Below are 16,659 nucleotides of genomic sequence, written 5' to 3'. Positions count from 1 at the left end.
CCGTTTTCTTAGCGTTGAGTTGCAAAAAGTTAGCGGACATCCATTGTTTAATTTCATTAAGACACGCCTCCAGCTGACTACAATCCGGCGTGTTGGTCAGCTTTAGGGGCATGTAGAGTTGAGTGTCATCAGCATAACAGTGAAAGCTAACACCGTATTTGCGTATAATGTCACCTAGCGGCAGCATGTAAATACTAAAGAGTGCAGGGCCAAGAACTGAACCCTGGGGAACTCCGCACGTTACCTTAACATAGTCCGAGGTCACATTGTTATGGGAGACACACTGCATCCTGTCAGTAAGATAAGAGTTAAACCAAGACAAGGCTAAGTCTGACATCCCAATACGCGTTTTGATACGCTCTAATAAAATATTATGATCAACAGTATCGAAAGCGGCGCTAAGATCAAGAAGCAGCAACATAGATGAAGCATCAGAATCCATCGTCAGCAATAGATCATTGGTCATTTTTGCGAGGGCTGTCTCCGTAGAGTGATTTGCCCTGAAACCGGATTGAAAAGGTTCACAGAGATTGTTAGTCACTAAGTGTTCATTTAGCTGCTGTGCGACAATTTTTTCGAGAATTTTCGAGATAAACGGTAGGTGGGACACCGGCCGGTAGTTCACCATGAGGTCAGGATCGAGGTTAGGTCTTTTGAGTAGAGGATGAATAACCGCTTTTTTGAATGCTAGAGGAACAGTACCAGAGGAAAGTGATAGGTTTATAATATTTAACACTGATGGACCTAATAAAACAAAAAGCTCCTTGATAAGTTTCCCAGGAATTGGGTCAAGTAAACATGTTGTTTGTTTTGTCCCATTTACACATTTTAACAATTCCTCCAATGTTATTTCATCAAAGAGAGAGAAACTATTTTGGAGGGCAATGTCCGTCGTATATACAGTCATATTTGTGTTAATAGAACCCAGTTGTGGCTGGGATGCATTGTCTTTAATCTCTTTTCTGATGAGTTCAATTTTCTTATTAAAGAAATTCATAAAGTCATCTGCTGAGTGGGTGGAGCTACTGGGAGGAGTCCCTTGTTGGGTTAGCGATGCTACTGTACTAAACAAAAATTTAGGATCATTTTTGTTGAGGTGGATGAGATTTGAGTAATATTTAGCTTTAGCTGAGGTAAGCATGCGTTTATAAGTTATTAAACTATCACTCCATGCTTGATGGAAAACCTCAAGTTTAGTCGCACGCCATTTGCGTTCCAGCTTTCTACATGATAATTTCTGGGCTTTAGTTTCTTCTGTAAACCATGGGGTACGCCTTTTAGGGGCCCTTTTTAGCTTTAGCGGTGCTACAATATCAATGGTGTCGCGCAGGGCGTCGTTAAAGTTGTTAGTGAGGTTATCAATAGAGCCCACATAATTTGGGAAAGGTGCCATTACTGAAGGCAGTAGGTCAGTAAGAGTCGTCGTTGTGGCAGTATTAATGTTGCGGCTGCTATAGTAGTTATTATTATTATTATTAGTTTGTTGACAATGAGTCCGAACTTCGAATTTTATAAGGTAATGATCGGACATTACTTTAGTGTACGGGAGTATCGTAACTTTAGAGGTGGTGACACCCCTGACAAGCACTAGATCTATCGTATTACCGTTGCGATGCGTGGGTTCATTTATTATTTGTGTAAGATCACAGCTATCAATTATAGTCTGGAGCGCCACGCATGGAGGGTCCGATGGGGTATTCATATGGATGTTAAAGTCTCCCATTATGATTATATTGTCGGCGTGCGTCACTAGATCAGCAACGAACTCTGAAAATTCATTGATAAAGTCCGAATAGGGCCCAGGGGGGCGGTAGATGACAGCCAGGTGGAGAGGCAGCGGTGTGACAAACCTCATAGTGAGCACCTCAAACGAGTTATATTTATTATTTAGGTCCGAGGTAAGGCTAAAGTTTTTGTTGTATATTAGTGCAACACCCCCACCCCTTTTAATGGGGCGGGCAATATGCGTTCCCGCATAGCCAGGAGGAGACGCCTCACCCAGCGCAAAAAATTCGTCTGGTTTGAGCCAGGTCTCGGCTAAACCAACGACATCAAGATTGTTGTCTCTGATGACTTCATTAACTAATAACGTTTTGGAAGACAATGACCTTATGTTTAAAAAGCCCATATTATAGGTAGTGGGCTGTTTTGAGGAGTTTTTGTTGAAAGTATCCGTAGTAGCAATATTAATAATGTTACGTTTATTATGCATAGTGCACTTTAAATAATTTCGACCATATCTAGGAATTGATATGACAGGAATTTTTAGATTGTTTGCCACCTCAGTAAAATGCATGTCCACCTCTGACGCAGAAAAAACATTATGTGAGTTGTATATTATTCTAGAAGAATTGCTATGTGTGCAGGGATTATCCAGCCTGGCGCTGGCTAGTTCTAGTTTAACAGACTCCTTATTAGCGCTTCTTTGTGGATTAGCATTTAGCTTTTTCGTTAGCCCCGCTAACAACAAAGCATTTAGCTTTGTTGTTAGCCCCGCCCGACACCCCCGCTTCTGCTTCCGAGCGCACCGCTTACGTCTCTTTCGCTGACCGTCTCCGCTGGTAGTCGACGCCGCTGCTTCAAAGGCCACTGCTGGATGTAGCTCGCGAAGAATTCCCAAGCTAGCGAGCAGGTCCATCGTACACGCATCTATCAGCCCAAACTGGCCCGATCTCTCCACATCCAGAATTGTAAGTCGGTCGTAAGTGATCACGGAGTGAACACGCTGTGAGCCAGCCATGAAATTGACTGAATTGAGGGGTATTTTTGCCCTCACTTCCAGGAGCGCTCGCACGAAGCCGCTGCTCTGAAGCGCAGCCATCTTGGACTTGGATTTTAAAGTTTAATTAAATTATGCAAGCAAGACATTCACTGTAATGAACTGTGATTAATCACAGTTCAAAAGTGTGATTAACCTGATTAAATTAATAATAAAACCTGATTAAATTAATAATTTGAGATCACTAGTTTCTATTTCTGCATTACCAGACTGATGGGCCATTTATAAAATAACTAACCGCTAAACTAGCTTGAATGTGAAGTTCAAGTTAAAGTTAAAGTACCACTGATAGTCACACTAGGTTGGTGAAATTACCCTCTGCATGAGCCATCCCCTTGTTCCACCCCCTGGGAGGTGAGGGGAGCAGTGAGCAGCAGCGGTGGCCGCGCTCGGGAATCATTTTGGTGATTTAAACCCCAATTCCAACCCTTGATGCTGAGTGCTGAGGTAATGGGTCCCATTTTTATAGTCTTTGGTATGACTCGGCCGGGGTTTGAATTCACGACCTACCGATCTCAGGGCGGACACTCTAATCACAAGGCCACTGAGCAGGTTAAGTGGATTAAGTAGTGAAGTGAAGTGAAGTGAATTATATTTATATAGCGCTTTTTCTCTAGTGACTCAAAGCGCTTTACATAGTGAAACCCAATATCTAAGTTACATTTAAACCAGTGTGGGTAAGTAGGTTAAGAAGTAGTGAAACAACAAAAGAATTAACGTTTTATACATTTCAGTGCTACAGCAGAGAGTGACCCCTTACTGTAAGAAGACGAAATTATCAAGCAAATGAATAAATCAGGAGAGAAAATAAAATCCAAACAATGCGAAAATACTACGAGCCATAGATAGATGAAGGGGTAGATAGTACACACCTTTAAGCTGCGCATTGACTTGGACTGGGCATTCTGGGGTTTGGCGAAAATGACGCATGTGCACATGTCAGCAGCCAAAGGAAGAGCCTTACACATTTGTGTGTTTTTTGCGTGGCAGGGTTCCTGCCACCCACCTCAGAACCGCTTAGTGGCCCTCAGGTCATGGCAGAGGTGTCAATGTATTATCCCAAAAGTTATGAAAGGTTGAAAAGTTACTTACTACTTCTTTAAACAGTAAATCTGTTAGTAATCAAAATACTTTTTGGGACCATAAAAGAGTAACCATGATTTATTACTTTTCGATAAGCAATTTTCCAAATTGATGAATAATGATTGATGATAAATTGAACTAGAAATCTCATGCAAAAAATATACAACATAAAGTAGCAAGAAACACGTCAATAATGAATAAAGCAAAACAGGTTCTAGACCAAAAATCACTTCATATTTTTTACTGCTCGCTAGTGTTACCATATCTGAGTTATTGTGCAGAAATATGGGGAAATAACTACAAAAGTACACTTCATTAATAACGGTGTTACAAAAAAGATGAGTTAGAATAATACATACACTACCGTTCAATAGTTTGGGGTCACATTGAAATGTCCTTATTTTTGAAGGAAAAGCACTGTACTTTTCAATGAAGATAACTTTAAACTAGTCTTAACTTTAAAGAAATACACTCTATACATTGCTAATGTGGTAAATGACTATTCTAGCTGCAAATGTCTGCTTTTTGGTGCAATATCTACATAGGTGTATAGAGGCCCATTTCCAGCAACTATCACTCCAGTGTTCTAATGGTACAATGTGTTTGCTCAGAAGTAGGGATGTCCGATAATGCCTTTTTGCCGATATTCCGATATTGTCCAACTCTTTAATTACTGATACCGATATCAACCGATACCGATATCAACCGATATATGCAGTCGTGGAATTAACACATTATTATGCCTAATTTGGACAACCATGTATGGTGAAGATAAGGTACTTTTTTAAAAAAAATAATAAAATAAGATAACTAAATTAAAAACATTTTCTTGAATAAAAAAGAAAGTAAAACAATATAAAAACAGTTACATAGAAACTAGTAATTAATGAAAATGAGTAAAATTAACTGTTAAAGGTTAGTACTATTAGTGGACCAGCAGCACACACAATCATGTGTGCTTACAGACTGTATCCCTTGCAGACTGTATTGATATATATTGATATATAATGTAGGAACCAGAATATTGATAACAGAAAGAAATGGGGAGAGGGAGGTTTTTTGGGTTGGTGCACTAATTCTAAGTGTATCTTGTGTTTTTTATGTTGATTTAATAAAAAAATTAAAAAAAAAACCAAAAAAAAAACCGATACAGATAATAAAAAAAACGATACCTATAATTTCCGATATTACATTTTAACGCATTTATCGGCCGATATTATCGGTAATCCCTACTCAGAAGGCTAATTGATGATTAGAAAACCCTTGTGCAATCATGTTCACACATCTGAAAACAGTTTAGCTCGTTACAGAAGCTACAAAACTGACCTTCCTTTGAGCAGATTGAGTTTCTGGAGCATCACATTTGTGGGGTCAATTAAACGCTCAAAATGGCCGGAAAAAGAGAACTTTCATCTGAAACTCGACAGTCTATTCTTGTTCTTAGAAATGAAGGCTATTCCACAAAATTGTTTGGGTGACCCCAAACTTTTGAACGGTAGTGTAATATAAGGAGAAAATTCAAACCCTTTATTTATTGAATCAAAAATACTGAAATTCCATGACATAGTGAATTTGCAAACAGCTAAAATTACACACAAAGCAAACTATAACCTGCTACCCAAGAATGTACAACAATTCTTCTCAAAAAAGAGGAGAAATATAATCTTAGAGAAAAATGTAATTTAAAACATTTGTACGCACGTACAACAATTAAGACCTTCAGTATATCAGTATGTGGAATTAAATTATGGAATGGATTAAGCAAAGAAATCAAACAATGTACTAATATGATCCACTTCAAGAAACTTTTCAAACTTAAAGTGTTTACAAAGTACAAAGAAGAAGAACCAAGATAAACATTCTGAATTTATTTCATCCATCCATTCATTTTCAAAATAATCTTACTCATCTCACCATATGAAATGTAACTTACTTCACCGAGTATTATTTATTTATTTATTTTTATTGTGATTAATTATGGAGTACATTGTGAATAAATTGAGAACAGGAAGTGAACAAAAGTTTTAGCAACTGTGATGTAAAGGAAAGGGGGTAGGATTAAATAAGCTCTGCTTCTTCCTACTCCTTTTCGAACATGTTGAATAGAGAAACTGGAAATTGTGATGTATCATGTTGTATGCACGCATGTTCCAAATAAACTCAAACTCAAACACCTGTGATAATGAGTTTGATCCGTGTCCACTTACTAACCACAACAGAAATCCCCCTCATTCAAATCCTCAACTCAAACATACGCAGAGTAGATAATTAAACATTTTCTTCTCTGCATTCATCCTCCTCCTCTACTTCCTCCCTAATTCTCCTTTTCCCCTCATTTCAAATGGCCATGAATCCAAAGAATTTCTCTCTGCAAGTGTTTAACACGCCGGCCTTTGAAGCGCCATCCAAGTGACGGCAATGTCTGCACTTTGTTATTCCAAATGTTAGCTGTGTTAAATCACGCCAGCCTGTGCGCTCCACGCTCTCCAAAGCATCATTTATGAAGGAGGAAGTCATGTTTTTTGCACCATTTTAGAAGCTGTCTAGGGATATTCTCCCCGGCTTTTAAAGCAACTCTGATAGTTCCGAGGCTTGGTAATATTGCGTTAATGCTGTAATATATGCACATTTATGTTGCCCTCTGAGACAGGAGCTGACTAAAAAGAGAGTGGGTTGCCTTTTTTGTCACATCCAATAACGAGTGACTCACTGGTTCGCCTTTTGTAGAATGGACGCCAAAGCACACGTTGCCAAGTGGGAGATGTTGGAAAAAGAGAAGATGGCGCACAGCATTCGCTAAAGGATTGTCTCTATTGAAATTATAGTGTCAGAGGGACATTAAAGTCCTGAAGTCTAGTTTTATTTTAGTGGTTTTTGGTTTTAAAGCAAAGATTTACACCCAGAACTCAAAGGAAAACCAGTGTTTTTAAGGGGAATCGTGACAGACTTTACAGGATAATGTCTCGGACCGAAAACGCACTCGTACATCATTTTAACAGCAGGTTCAACTTAATGCATTGTGAGCACCACGTTTGATTTTTAGTCCAAAACAATTGATTTTTTTTATAGACCGCTTTATAAAAGAGTGTGAAAAAGATGGAAGAAGTACAGAGGCGCTGCAGTGAAGCAGGCGGGGGGAAACACACCTCTCTTTTATAGCCGTGGTGTAAACAGTAGTTTATGGTTGAGTCAGGTTGCATAAGCAGGCCTTTTTTTTTTTTTTATAAATGTTTGAGGCAGACGCTCTTTTCAAATAGTTCTATTTGACACCCAACACTATTCCCGTATCAAAGAATGAATTACTTCCCTCTATTAAAACCCATCGCATGTTTCCTTTTAACTGGTTGTGAAATTGAAATGTTGTTTTTCTTAAAGCTAATTGACATTCCCTGTGGATTTACTTCATAATGTATGGGGAAAAAAGGAGCTTTTAGAGATAGTCCCGTCAACTTTCAAGCTAGTGGTGTGCGAAAGATGAGCTCCTCTTATCAGGAGCACAGCCTTCACCTCGGCCTCCTACAAACCTTTTTGTCAAATAGCTACCCTAATTTTATAGCTTTACGACCCTTTGTGTGCGTCTCTTGGCCTGCGATAGCGTTCAAAGGTGCATCCACCTAAAGATAACAGTTTACAGTAGTTAATTGGTGATTAAACGACAAGATGTCCTTGTAAAACGTCGCTACCTGTGTTGTGTGCGTTTTATAGAGTGTTTTTCGTTTTTATTTTAGGACGGTGAGAAATGTTCATTGGCTTTTCAAATAAATGTTTGTTCTATGCTTGTTTATTGGCTTGTTCTGCAGCGATATGGAAGAACTTGTAAAATGGTGTGATGCAGTGCGCCTCTATTGACTGTCAAGTTATGAGCATAAAGTTGGAACGTAATGAGAATAGAGTCATAATTTCTAAAAAAACAAACAAACTTATATTTGAAGAGAGCTTTTCTAAATCACTAGTGAGCCTGCAATCCGTCTCTCGGATTTTACAGGTCTTTTCTGAGTGCTTTTCCGAACCATAGGGCGCACCGGATTATAAGGCGCACTGTCGATGAATGGTCTATTTTTGATCGTTTTTCATGTATAAGGCGCATTAAATAAGTCAAATTATTATAATTTTTTTCCAAACTGAAAACACTTCCTTGTGGTCTACATAACATGTAATGGTGGTTCTTTAGTCAAAATGTTGCATAGATTATATTTTACAGATCATCTTCAAGCAGCTTTCTGACAGTCGCTTCCGGATGCGCCGTTTTGTAGGCGGTGGTTGGGGGCGTGGTTATTTACAGCTAGAATTCACCAACTCGAGTATTTCATATATATTTCATATATATATATATATATATATATATATATATATATATATATATATATATATATATATATATATATATATATATGTATGAAATACTTGACTTTCAGTGAATTCTAGCTATATAAATATTTCATATATATTTCATATATATATATATATATATATATATATATATATATATATATATATATATATATATATATATATATATATATATATATATATATATATATATATACATATATATATATTTATTTGTTTTATTTACATAGAAACAAAAACAAATACTTGAATTTCAGTGTTCCAGTGGCTATCCATTAGATGGCAGTATTGTCCTGTTTAACTTCTCCGTTCATGATGAGTATATCATTTCGGCCGCCATGTCTGTAATTTCCTCATTCTTCTGCTTCGTCTCCTTGTTGTGTGCGCAGTTGTGCACTCTATAAAAGCCCTAGATGTTATGACGTCTTTGGGCAGGCAAGCTGTTTTATATTGTGGGAAAGCGGACGTGAGAACAGGCTGTCCCCACTCAGTCTCAGGTCCGCATTGAGCTGGAGGGGGCGTGGCCTCCAGCTCCGGCTGAATACCGGGAGTTTGTCGGGAGAAAATCTCTGCCGGGAGGTTGTCGGGAGAGGCGCTGAATATCGGGATTCTCCCGCTAAAAACGGGAGGGTTGGCAAGTATGTATAAAATGTTGGTGTTGTTTACGTGAGTCATATTGTCATCATAGTGCAACCTACACTTATCTCTTATGTTTGACTGCCATCTACTGGTCACACTTATCATTACACCATGTACCAAATAAAATTCCTTTGAGGTCGGTAAGCAAAACCAGAATTTTTCCGTACATTAGACGCACCGGCTTATAAGGCGTACTGTCGAGTTTTGAGGAAAAAGAAGGATTTTAAGTGCGCTTTATAGTCCGTAAAATACGGTAATCTGAAAAAATTAACAATAAAAAAAATTGTTTGTCAATAACAGTTGGTGATGTCATCGCTGACGTTTGCAGGTGAAAACGAACATGCTCGAGCCAGCGTGAATGGCAAGCAACAGGAAGAGTAAAATGGCTGCAGCCATTGCAACAACACCACGAGCCAAAACATCAAAATTATGTGAACATTCCACACCTCAAAAACATAAATAACTTGCTCAAGTTACAAAGCATACATTACTTTTCATGAGCATTTAAAGCGGAGGCATGTCCTATATCTGGAGGACGTGATCACTGACTCTCTTCGGTAAGATAGTTAGCTTGTTAGCTAGCTAGCATGCTAACTTTAACGATCATTTTAGCCAAAGTCCACCAGCTCAACTTTGTATATAACTGTGTGCAGGTTTCTAGAAACAAGAACATTAAAATTGCTTATAGGATTATTTTTAATAACATTATCTATACTATTTTTGCAGTTCAAAGAAAATCAGTGATACCAGTCAATGGCTTTATACTGCTTGCTTTTAAGTGGACAAAAGTCGAAAAGTTATTATTTTTGTAACAGCCTAATGAGCAGCAAACTTACAGTATGAATACATATTTCTGAATTAAGTAGTCATCTATATTATTAGTTACCAAATTCCCCCAAATAACTCAAACTGAATTTATAAGCCTATGGCTAAATTAGAGCCAGTGAATAGTTGGACGCTTCAAAATCCATCAGTTGACTGATCGCTAAGATAGTCGATTATTAGTCGTCTATCAAAATAGTCGTTTAGTTGTAGCTGGCTTTCATACCTGATTTACCAAAACTTGCCAATAAATTAAAATTGCCAGAAAAAAATACAATTGTAATGGACAGTTGCAATATAGGGCAGGGAAATATTTTAAAGAAAGAAGTAAATAATTACTAATCAGCTGTTAAAGGAGACCTAATAATAATAATAATTTTCCTCTTTTCTGTCTTAAAAATGTTGTTACAATGTTTGTAATAACCTGTTTCCTTACTTACTACTACAAAATAAGTTGTCTAGTATGCTCACTGTGTTATTTAATGACAAAATTGTTGTTTGATTGCAATAACAAACATATGTTTAATGTATCCTCAGATTTCTGTTAAAATAAAGCCAATAATGAAATGTTTTTGTGGTCCCCTTTATTTTGAAATGTATCAAAACGTATCGGTACCATTATATTGGTATCGAGTAGCGTATTACAGCTAGTTTGCACCATACTGAAGCAGAATAAGCCGATAACCTCTGCCAAGGACATTGAAATAATATCTAAATAGCGTAATGTATCCATGAAAATATGGAGAAGCTGCGGATGGTGTGTTTGACAGAAAAGCAGCTCAAAGGAGATACCATAGAAGTCCACTCTCCAAGGTTAATTATGTACATTATTACATCACTTCATAACACTACTAGAGTTGTTATTAGTACATTCTATTGTATTGTTTTTATACAACATTTCTTGTCTAAAAATGTTGTTTTTCTTTTTAAAATTGTGCTGTTTGGAGAGTGGGGGAGCAAAATAAAAATAATTGAATTGGTTTCAATTAATTTTAATGGGAGACGTTAATTTGAGTAACAAGAGTTTTGAGTTAAGAGCCCTGTCACAGAACCAAATAAGCTCGTAAGTTGAGGTGCCACTGTAGTTTTAAATAATTGCTGAGACTTTGGCAGGAATTTTTTTTTTCAAGTATTGTTTAGGTAAAGCCCTGTGATGAGATGGCGACTTGTCCAGGGTGTACCCCGCCTTCCGCCCGGTTGTAGCTGAGATAGGCTCCAGCACCCCCCGCGACCCCGAAGGGAATAAGCGGTAGAAAATGGATGGATGTTTAGGTAAAAAGTGTTTACTGTAAGCATTTTTACTGAAAAAAGTAATGTCCTTTTGTTTAAAATAATGATTAACACGTGGCCTTTCCCTTACTGTCGTTTTCCACGTCAGTCAAACGGTGCAGCGTGCAGGAACTGGTCATTGAAATAATATCTAAATAGCGTCATTTATCCATGAAAATACGGAGAAGCGGCTGATGGTGTGTTTGACAGAGAAGCAGCTCAAAGGAGATACCATAGAAATCCACTCCCCAAGGTTAATTATGTACATTATTACATCACTTCGTAACACTACTATAGTTGTTAGTAGTCCATTCTATTGTATCGTTTTTATACAATATTTCTTGTTTAAAGTTTTGTTTTGAAAATTGTGCTGTTGGGAGAGTGGGGGAGGAATCAAAAATAATTAAATTGATTTCAAATAATTTCATTGGGAGACGTTAATTTGAGTAACAAGTGTTTTGAGTTAAGAGCCCCGTCACAGAACCAAATAAGCTCGTAAGTTGAGGTAGCACTGTAGTTTTAAATACTTGCTGAGACTTTGGCAGGAATGTTTTTTTTAAAAAGTATTGTTTAGGTAAAAATTGTTTACTGTAAGCATTTTTACGGAAAAAAGTAATGTCCTTTTGTTCAAAATAATGATTAACACGTGGCCTTTCCCTTGCTGTCGTTTTCCACGTCAGTCAAACGGTGCAGCGTGCAGGAACTGGTCATTGAAATAATATCTAAATAGCGTCATTTATCCATGAAAATACGGAGAAGCGGCTGATGGTGTGTTTGACAGAGAAGCGGCTCAAAGGAGATACCATAGAAATCCACTCCCCAAGGTTAATTATGTACATTATTACATCACTTCGTAACACTACTATAGTTGTTAGTAGTCCATTCTATTGTATCGTTTTTATACAATATTTCTTGTTTAAAGTTTTGTTTTGAAAATTGTGCTGTTGGGAGAATGGGGGAGGAATCAAAAATAATTGAATTGATTTCAAATAATTTCCTTGGGAGACGTTAATTTGAGTAACAAGTGTTTTGAGTTAGGAACCCCGTCACAGAACCAAATAAGCTCGTAAGTTGAGGTAGCACTGTAGTTTTAAATAATTGCTGAGACTTTGGCAGGAATGTTTTTTTAAAAAGTATTGTTTAGGTAAAAATTGTTTACTGTAAGCATTTTTACGGAAAAAAGTAATGTCCTTTTGTTCAAAATAATGATTAACACGTGGCCTTTCCCTTGCTGTCGTTTTCCACGTCAGTCAAACAGTGCAGCGTGCAGGAACTGGTCATTTGTTGCAAGGGTTGCAGTGCCGCTAGCGTGAGCCAGTGCTCTAAAGCCATGTAATCACATTTTAAGCAGCATTGGCTGGTTGACATACCTCCAGTAATTAGTTTTGTTTTTTCACCCTTCATATAATCTTCTCCTTTTTCATTCGGTTTGGCCCCGCAAGCTGGAAAGGGGGAACAAGACAAGTGAGTGCAAAGTAATATGGAATGAATTAATAAAACGTGACGTCGTTGGATGTAAGAATAGAATAGCCCTCATCCACCCACACAAACACATTAACACAGACCACCTGTAATGTGTTTTAGGGTTGTTTCCTTTGATTAGGAATGTTTTGGGAGTGCTGTACAAATAGAAACGCACTCCAGACTGTTTTATTGTGTTTATTTGTGGTACCACCTGTGTTTCCAACCAGAAGAATGAGCTTGTGATAGTGATGGGGAGCATGGAGAGAAAAGGAAGTGGAAAAAGCAAAAATGGAATTCCAAAGCAATCCTGCTTGCAAGACATCAAGTCCAAGGGTGTAGTACTAAATTCTGGGCCCCCATACACTAGACTACTGAAGGGCTCCCCATACACACACTTCATATGTTTACATATACTAAAAAAACAACTATTGTGTAAATTTGGTAAAAACCAGCTTTTTAAAACATATTTAAAAACCTTAGTTAGGTGTGTGACTTTAAAACAGGGGTATCAAACATGCATAAATGAGTTTGCTAAGTGTAAAATTAAGCTGCATTTTTAAATTAAAGAAACTCCTGTTTTAAAAGTGTCCATTGAATGTCGCAATAGCAATTCTGTTAGGCAAGCAAATAGTTTATATCGGGGCGAGCAAGCATACCAAGCAAGAGGTACACGGTAAAGCGGGGCTGCGACTCCTCCCCCTCAACCCAATGTAAAACAAACAGGAATAAAATATACAATTGGTAACCTCACCTAAAATGCTGCATGGGACACTGCACAATTGATATAGTTCTGTGAAAATGAGTTTCTTCTGTACAAATTTAAAGAAAGTCAACAATGGAAATGACGTGAAGTAGTTGATACATAAAAGCGTTTTTATTCATGCTTCATTTTTTTGTTGTTGGGCTGTGACTTAAAGTTTAATTGGTTTGTAGAAACGCTGAGATTAAGTCTAATTTCATTGTGTTCTAAATGGTGTTTTTGAAACTGCACCATTTTTTTCCCCTCAGAATTTTTAACTAACTTGAAGTGTTTTGTCAAGAGGATTATTTGTGATATGTACAGTTTCATAATCTACTTGTTCTATTTTGGGCCAAAGTAAAACAAAGAAAACAATCTGAATTTGTCGTATTTGTATTTTTTTTAATTATTATGCCATGATTTTCCCCGTCCGGCCCACGTGGGAATAGATTTTCCTCCATGCGGCCCCTGAGCTAAAATGAGTTTGACACCCCTGCTTTAAAATATGAGATTACAGTAACTATCGAGATAACTCCCCTAAATAATTTGGTATTGTTCTTTTAAAGAAACATTTTTGTTTCTGTTTACAAAAATGTGCCAGCAAATTCAATACAAAGTGACCAGAATATTAATTTAAATATTTATAGTCATTATTCACTTAAATATAATTATAAATGTGCCATGCTTTCCTTTGTTTCAGAGTGTAAAGTAAACATTAGCTGATTCACGTATAATTATCATCAGTGGGTCGTTCTAATCATAATAATACGTCATTATTATTATGATTATATTATTATTAGTGCATCTCCTGGGGGTTAAGCCTCCCACGTCTTTAAAAACTAGTGGCACCTGTGTTTCTAACATTGTAGGTCCTTGAACGCACCACAGTTATGTGCAATGAGATGCCAAAGTGAAACTTGTACACTAAGTTGCGCCCACAGGGGTGACGACAACAGAAGTGAACAGTGTCTTAAAGACATGCCCACAGTGGCGCTGACAGCGTGAGAGTGAACACTTGATTTGTAATGGGATGCAAGATGGCTGATGCAACATTGTTGTTATTATTTGGGTTGTTGAATGTATTGCTTTTTCGGCTGATTATATGCAACCCCAACCCGAACTCTTACTCATTTTCAGCAGTTTAAAAAAAAAAAAAAAACATTTTTAATGTCCGAGTTACATATTATCTCTCCAGCTTCACTTCCGTTTAAGATACGCTTCATATCCATTGCTGTCACCACTGTGAGGGGGTTGCAACTTAAAGTAGGCGCAACTTAGAGTGCCCGCGGCCGCAACTAGACGTACTTGACAATTTTGGACTAAACCTGCTCAGCAGGCACAAGACATTTAAACAACATTGAGAACTTGCTCAGTGGCCTTGTGGTTAGAGTGTCCGCCCTGAGATCCGTAGGTCGTGAGTTCAAACCCCGGCCGAGTCATACCAAAGACTATAAAAATGGTACCCATTCCCTCCCTGCTTGGCACTCAAGGGTTGGAATTGGGGGTTAAATCACCAAAATGATTACCGGGCGCGGCCACCGCTGCTGCTCACTGCTCCCCTGTGGGGATGGGTCAAATGCAGAGGATAATTTCACCGCACCTAGTGTGTGTGTGACAATCATTGGCACTTTAACTTTAACTTTTAACTTGTAGAATTAGGTCCTGACTTTGCGCAACTCAAACCTAAGTTGGAACAACATGCTTTTTGACGACGCATAATCAATGTTGGGTTCTGACGTTGATTTGACCATTGAATTTTGGTCATTTCCCAACCAATATTTTACAACACAAATACAATGTTTGACAACGTTTATTCAATGTCAGGTTGTGATGTTGATTTGACCATTGAAATTTGGTCATTTCCCAACCAACAACATGGATCCAACGTTGGACATCAACGTTGTCTCAATTTACAAATACAACTACTTCGCAACATTGTTTCAAAGTCAGTTTTAAAGGAAATGTATGTGTAATCAATGGTTAAAAACAGCACACTCGCTATCTGCGGACATACTGTAAAAGAGGAAACATACGTCACTAAAGTCACAAATTCCAAACGGCTCGTTTGGAGGAAATTTGGAAGAAGGCAAAACTTGTTTCATAAATATCTCCGCTGTGCCTCAATGGTTAGATTTCACTTTTTCTGGACTTATGTGCATCCCAAATATACAAAAGCAGGTACCAATGGGTAAGAAAAGTGGGTTTTGAATAATAGGAGCCCTTTCAGCATCCCCCTATCTTTAAAAGCGAATGGCGCCTCTGTTTCTAACTTTACCTTAGGGTCCCTAAATGCACCACAGCTATTGGCAATGGTATGGAAAAGTGAAATTTATACATTAACTTTCTCCTATGCAGCCACAAATAGATTTATTATATTTGTACCTATCATCTATCACCCCATTCTAAATGTGTGTGAAAGTGATGTTTTTTCGAATGACATTCTTAATTTGATTCAAGCCACTTTAATATTGTCAAATTTTTGTATTTTATATAAACATTTTTATAAAAGTTCAACCTTTACAAAGTGTGCTTGTTTCCTTAAGAACAAGTCCCATTTATTTGTCTTTAAGTCCTTTAGAACCTCTGACCCTTCTACTCATCCCTCTCTCGTCCACCCATCTCTGTCAAATATTTATAGCTGATGGGAGATAAGATTATTTCAGCCTCGAACCTCTCAGTGCCAGCTGCTGCAGACCTTTGTTCACAATAAAGAGTTAAGATGTGTTCCAAGCAGATTGTTTTATTTGAAGCTCATTCTATTGATATAAGGGCAAGATCGACACCCATCGTGTTCTGTATCAACACGTAGGTTATCCGTCTTTGAAAGATGAGGTTAGATGTGTGAAAGTGTGATGGTTTGTGATGAGTGTGTACAGTACCAACATTCTCATACGGTGTGTGAGAAGGACACGGTTCATTCTTGGCGTGACTGCAAACATTACTAAATAGGAAATATCTCTTACTCCCCCCAGATTCATAAACTACACATGTTCGTGTCTCCATATGCAATCAGAGACACATTACAACCTGTCAAAGCTGGACAGAGAAAAGTGACTGTGCCAGTCAGCTCATGAATGGAAAATCTTGTTTCATTAAAAAAAAAAGGAAAAAAAGCACCATCTGGGCTTTTTAAATTGTTGCAATGTGTTAAGATTTTTCCCAAATTATTTACTCGCTAACCTGAAGCAACCCTTTGCGGCTACACAAGTACTTTTGCACACTCTGCAGGAGACGCCCTGCCCGACACAACGATAGTGGTATTCTATCAAGATGTCTCTCAGCTGGCAACAAATCCAATGCAATTAAAAAAAAAAAAGATTTCGATGTGTGCACAGTCAGCACAGTAGTTTCTAATCATATCTTCAGATTTTATCACACATCTTTGGCTGTCCTCAGCCAGGGTTCATGCGGATAAACTGACAGTACAGCATACACCTGCACACAGAAGCACAGATATGCTGTAGAAGTGAAAGACAACACGAATCATTCACGAGTTTCAGTAAGAATAAAGCTC

The 16,659-nt window shown here is 37.8% G+C and overlaps 1 protein-coding gene across 2 annotated transcripts in view; it reads right to left on the bottom strand.

The window, feature by feature from the left end:
* Positions 1–16,659, bottom strand: part of osr2 (odd-skipped related transciption factor 2) — a 206,344-nt gene that overhangs the window by 76,746 nt on the left and 112,939 nt on the right. Inside the window, exon 2 of one of the 2 annotated variants that reach the window (XM_062063723.1) lies at positions 12,313–12,384. The exons of the other annotated variant lie outside the window; for it this stretch is intronic. The gene's annotated coding sequence lies outside the window, so the exon portion shown is untranslated. The remainder of the gene's footprint in view (positions 1–12,312; positions 12,385–16,659) is intronic. 2 annotated transcript variants of the gene reach the window in all.

Source organism: Entelurus aequoreus, linkage group LG11, assembly GCF_033978785.1.
Source record: "Entelurus aequoreus isolate RoL-2023_Sb linkage group LG11, RoL_Eaeq_v1.1, whole genome shotgun sequence".
Lineage (NCBI taxonomy): Eukaryota > Metazoa > Chordata > Actinopteri > Syngnathiformes > Syngnathidae > Entelurus > Entelurus aequoreus.
Note: the sequence above shows the minus strand (reverse complement) of the source record. Positions and strands in the feature narration are given on the sequence as shown.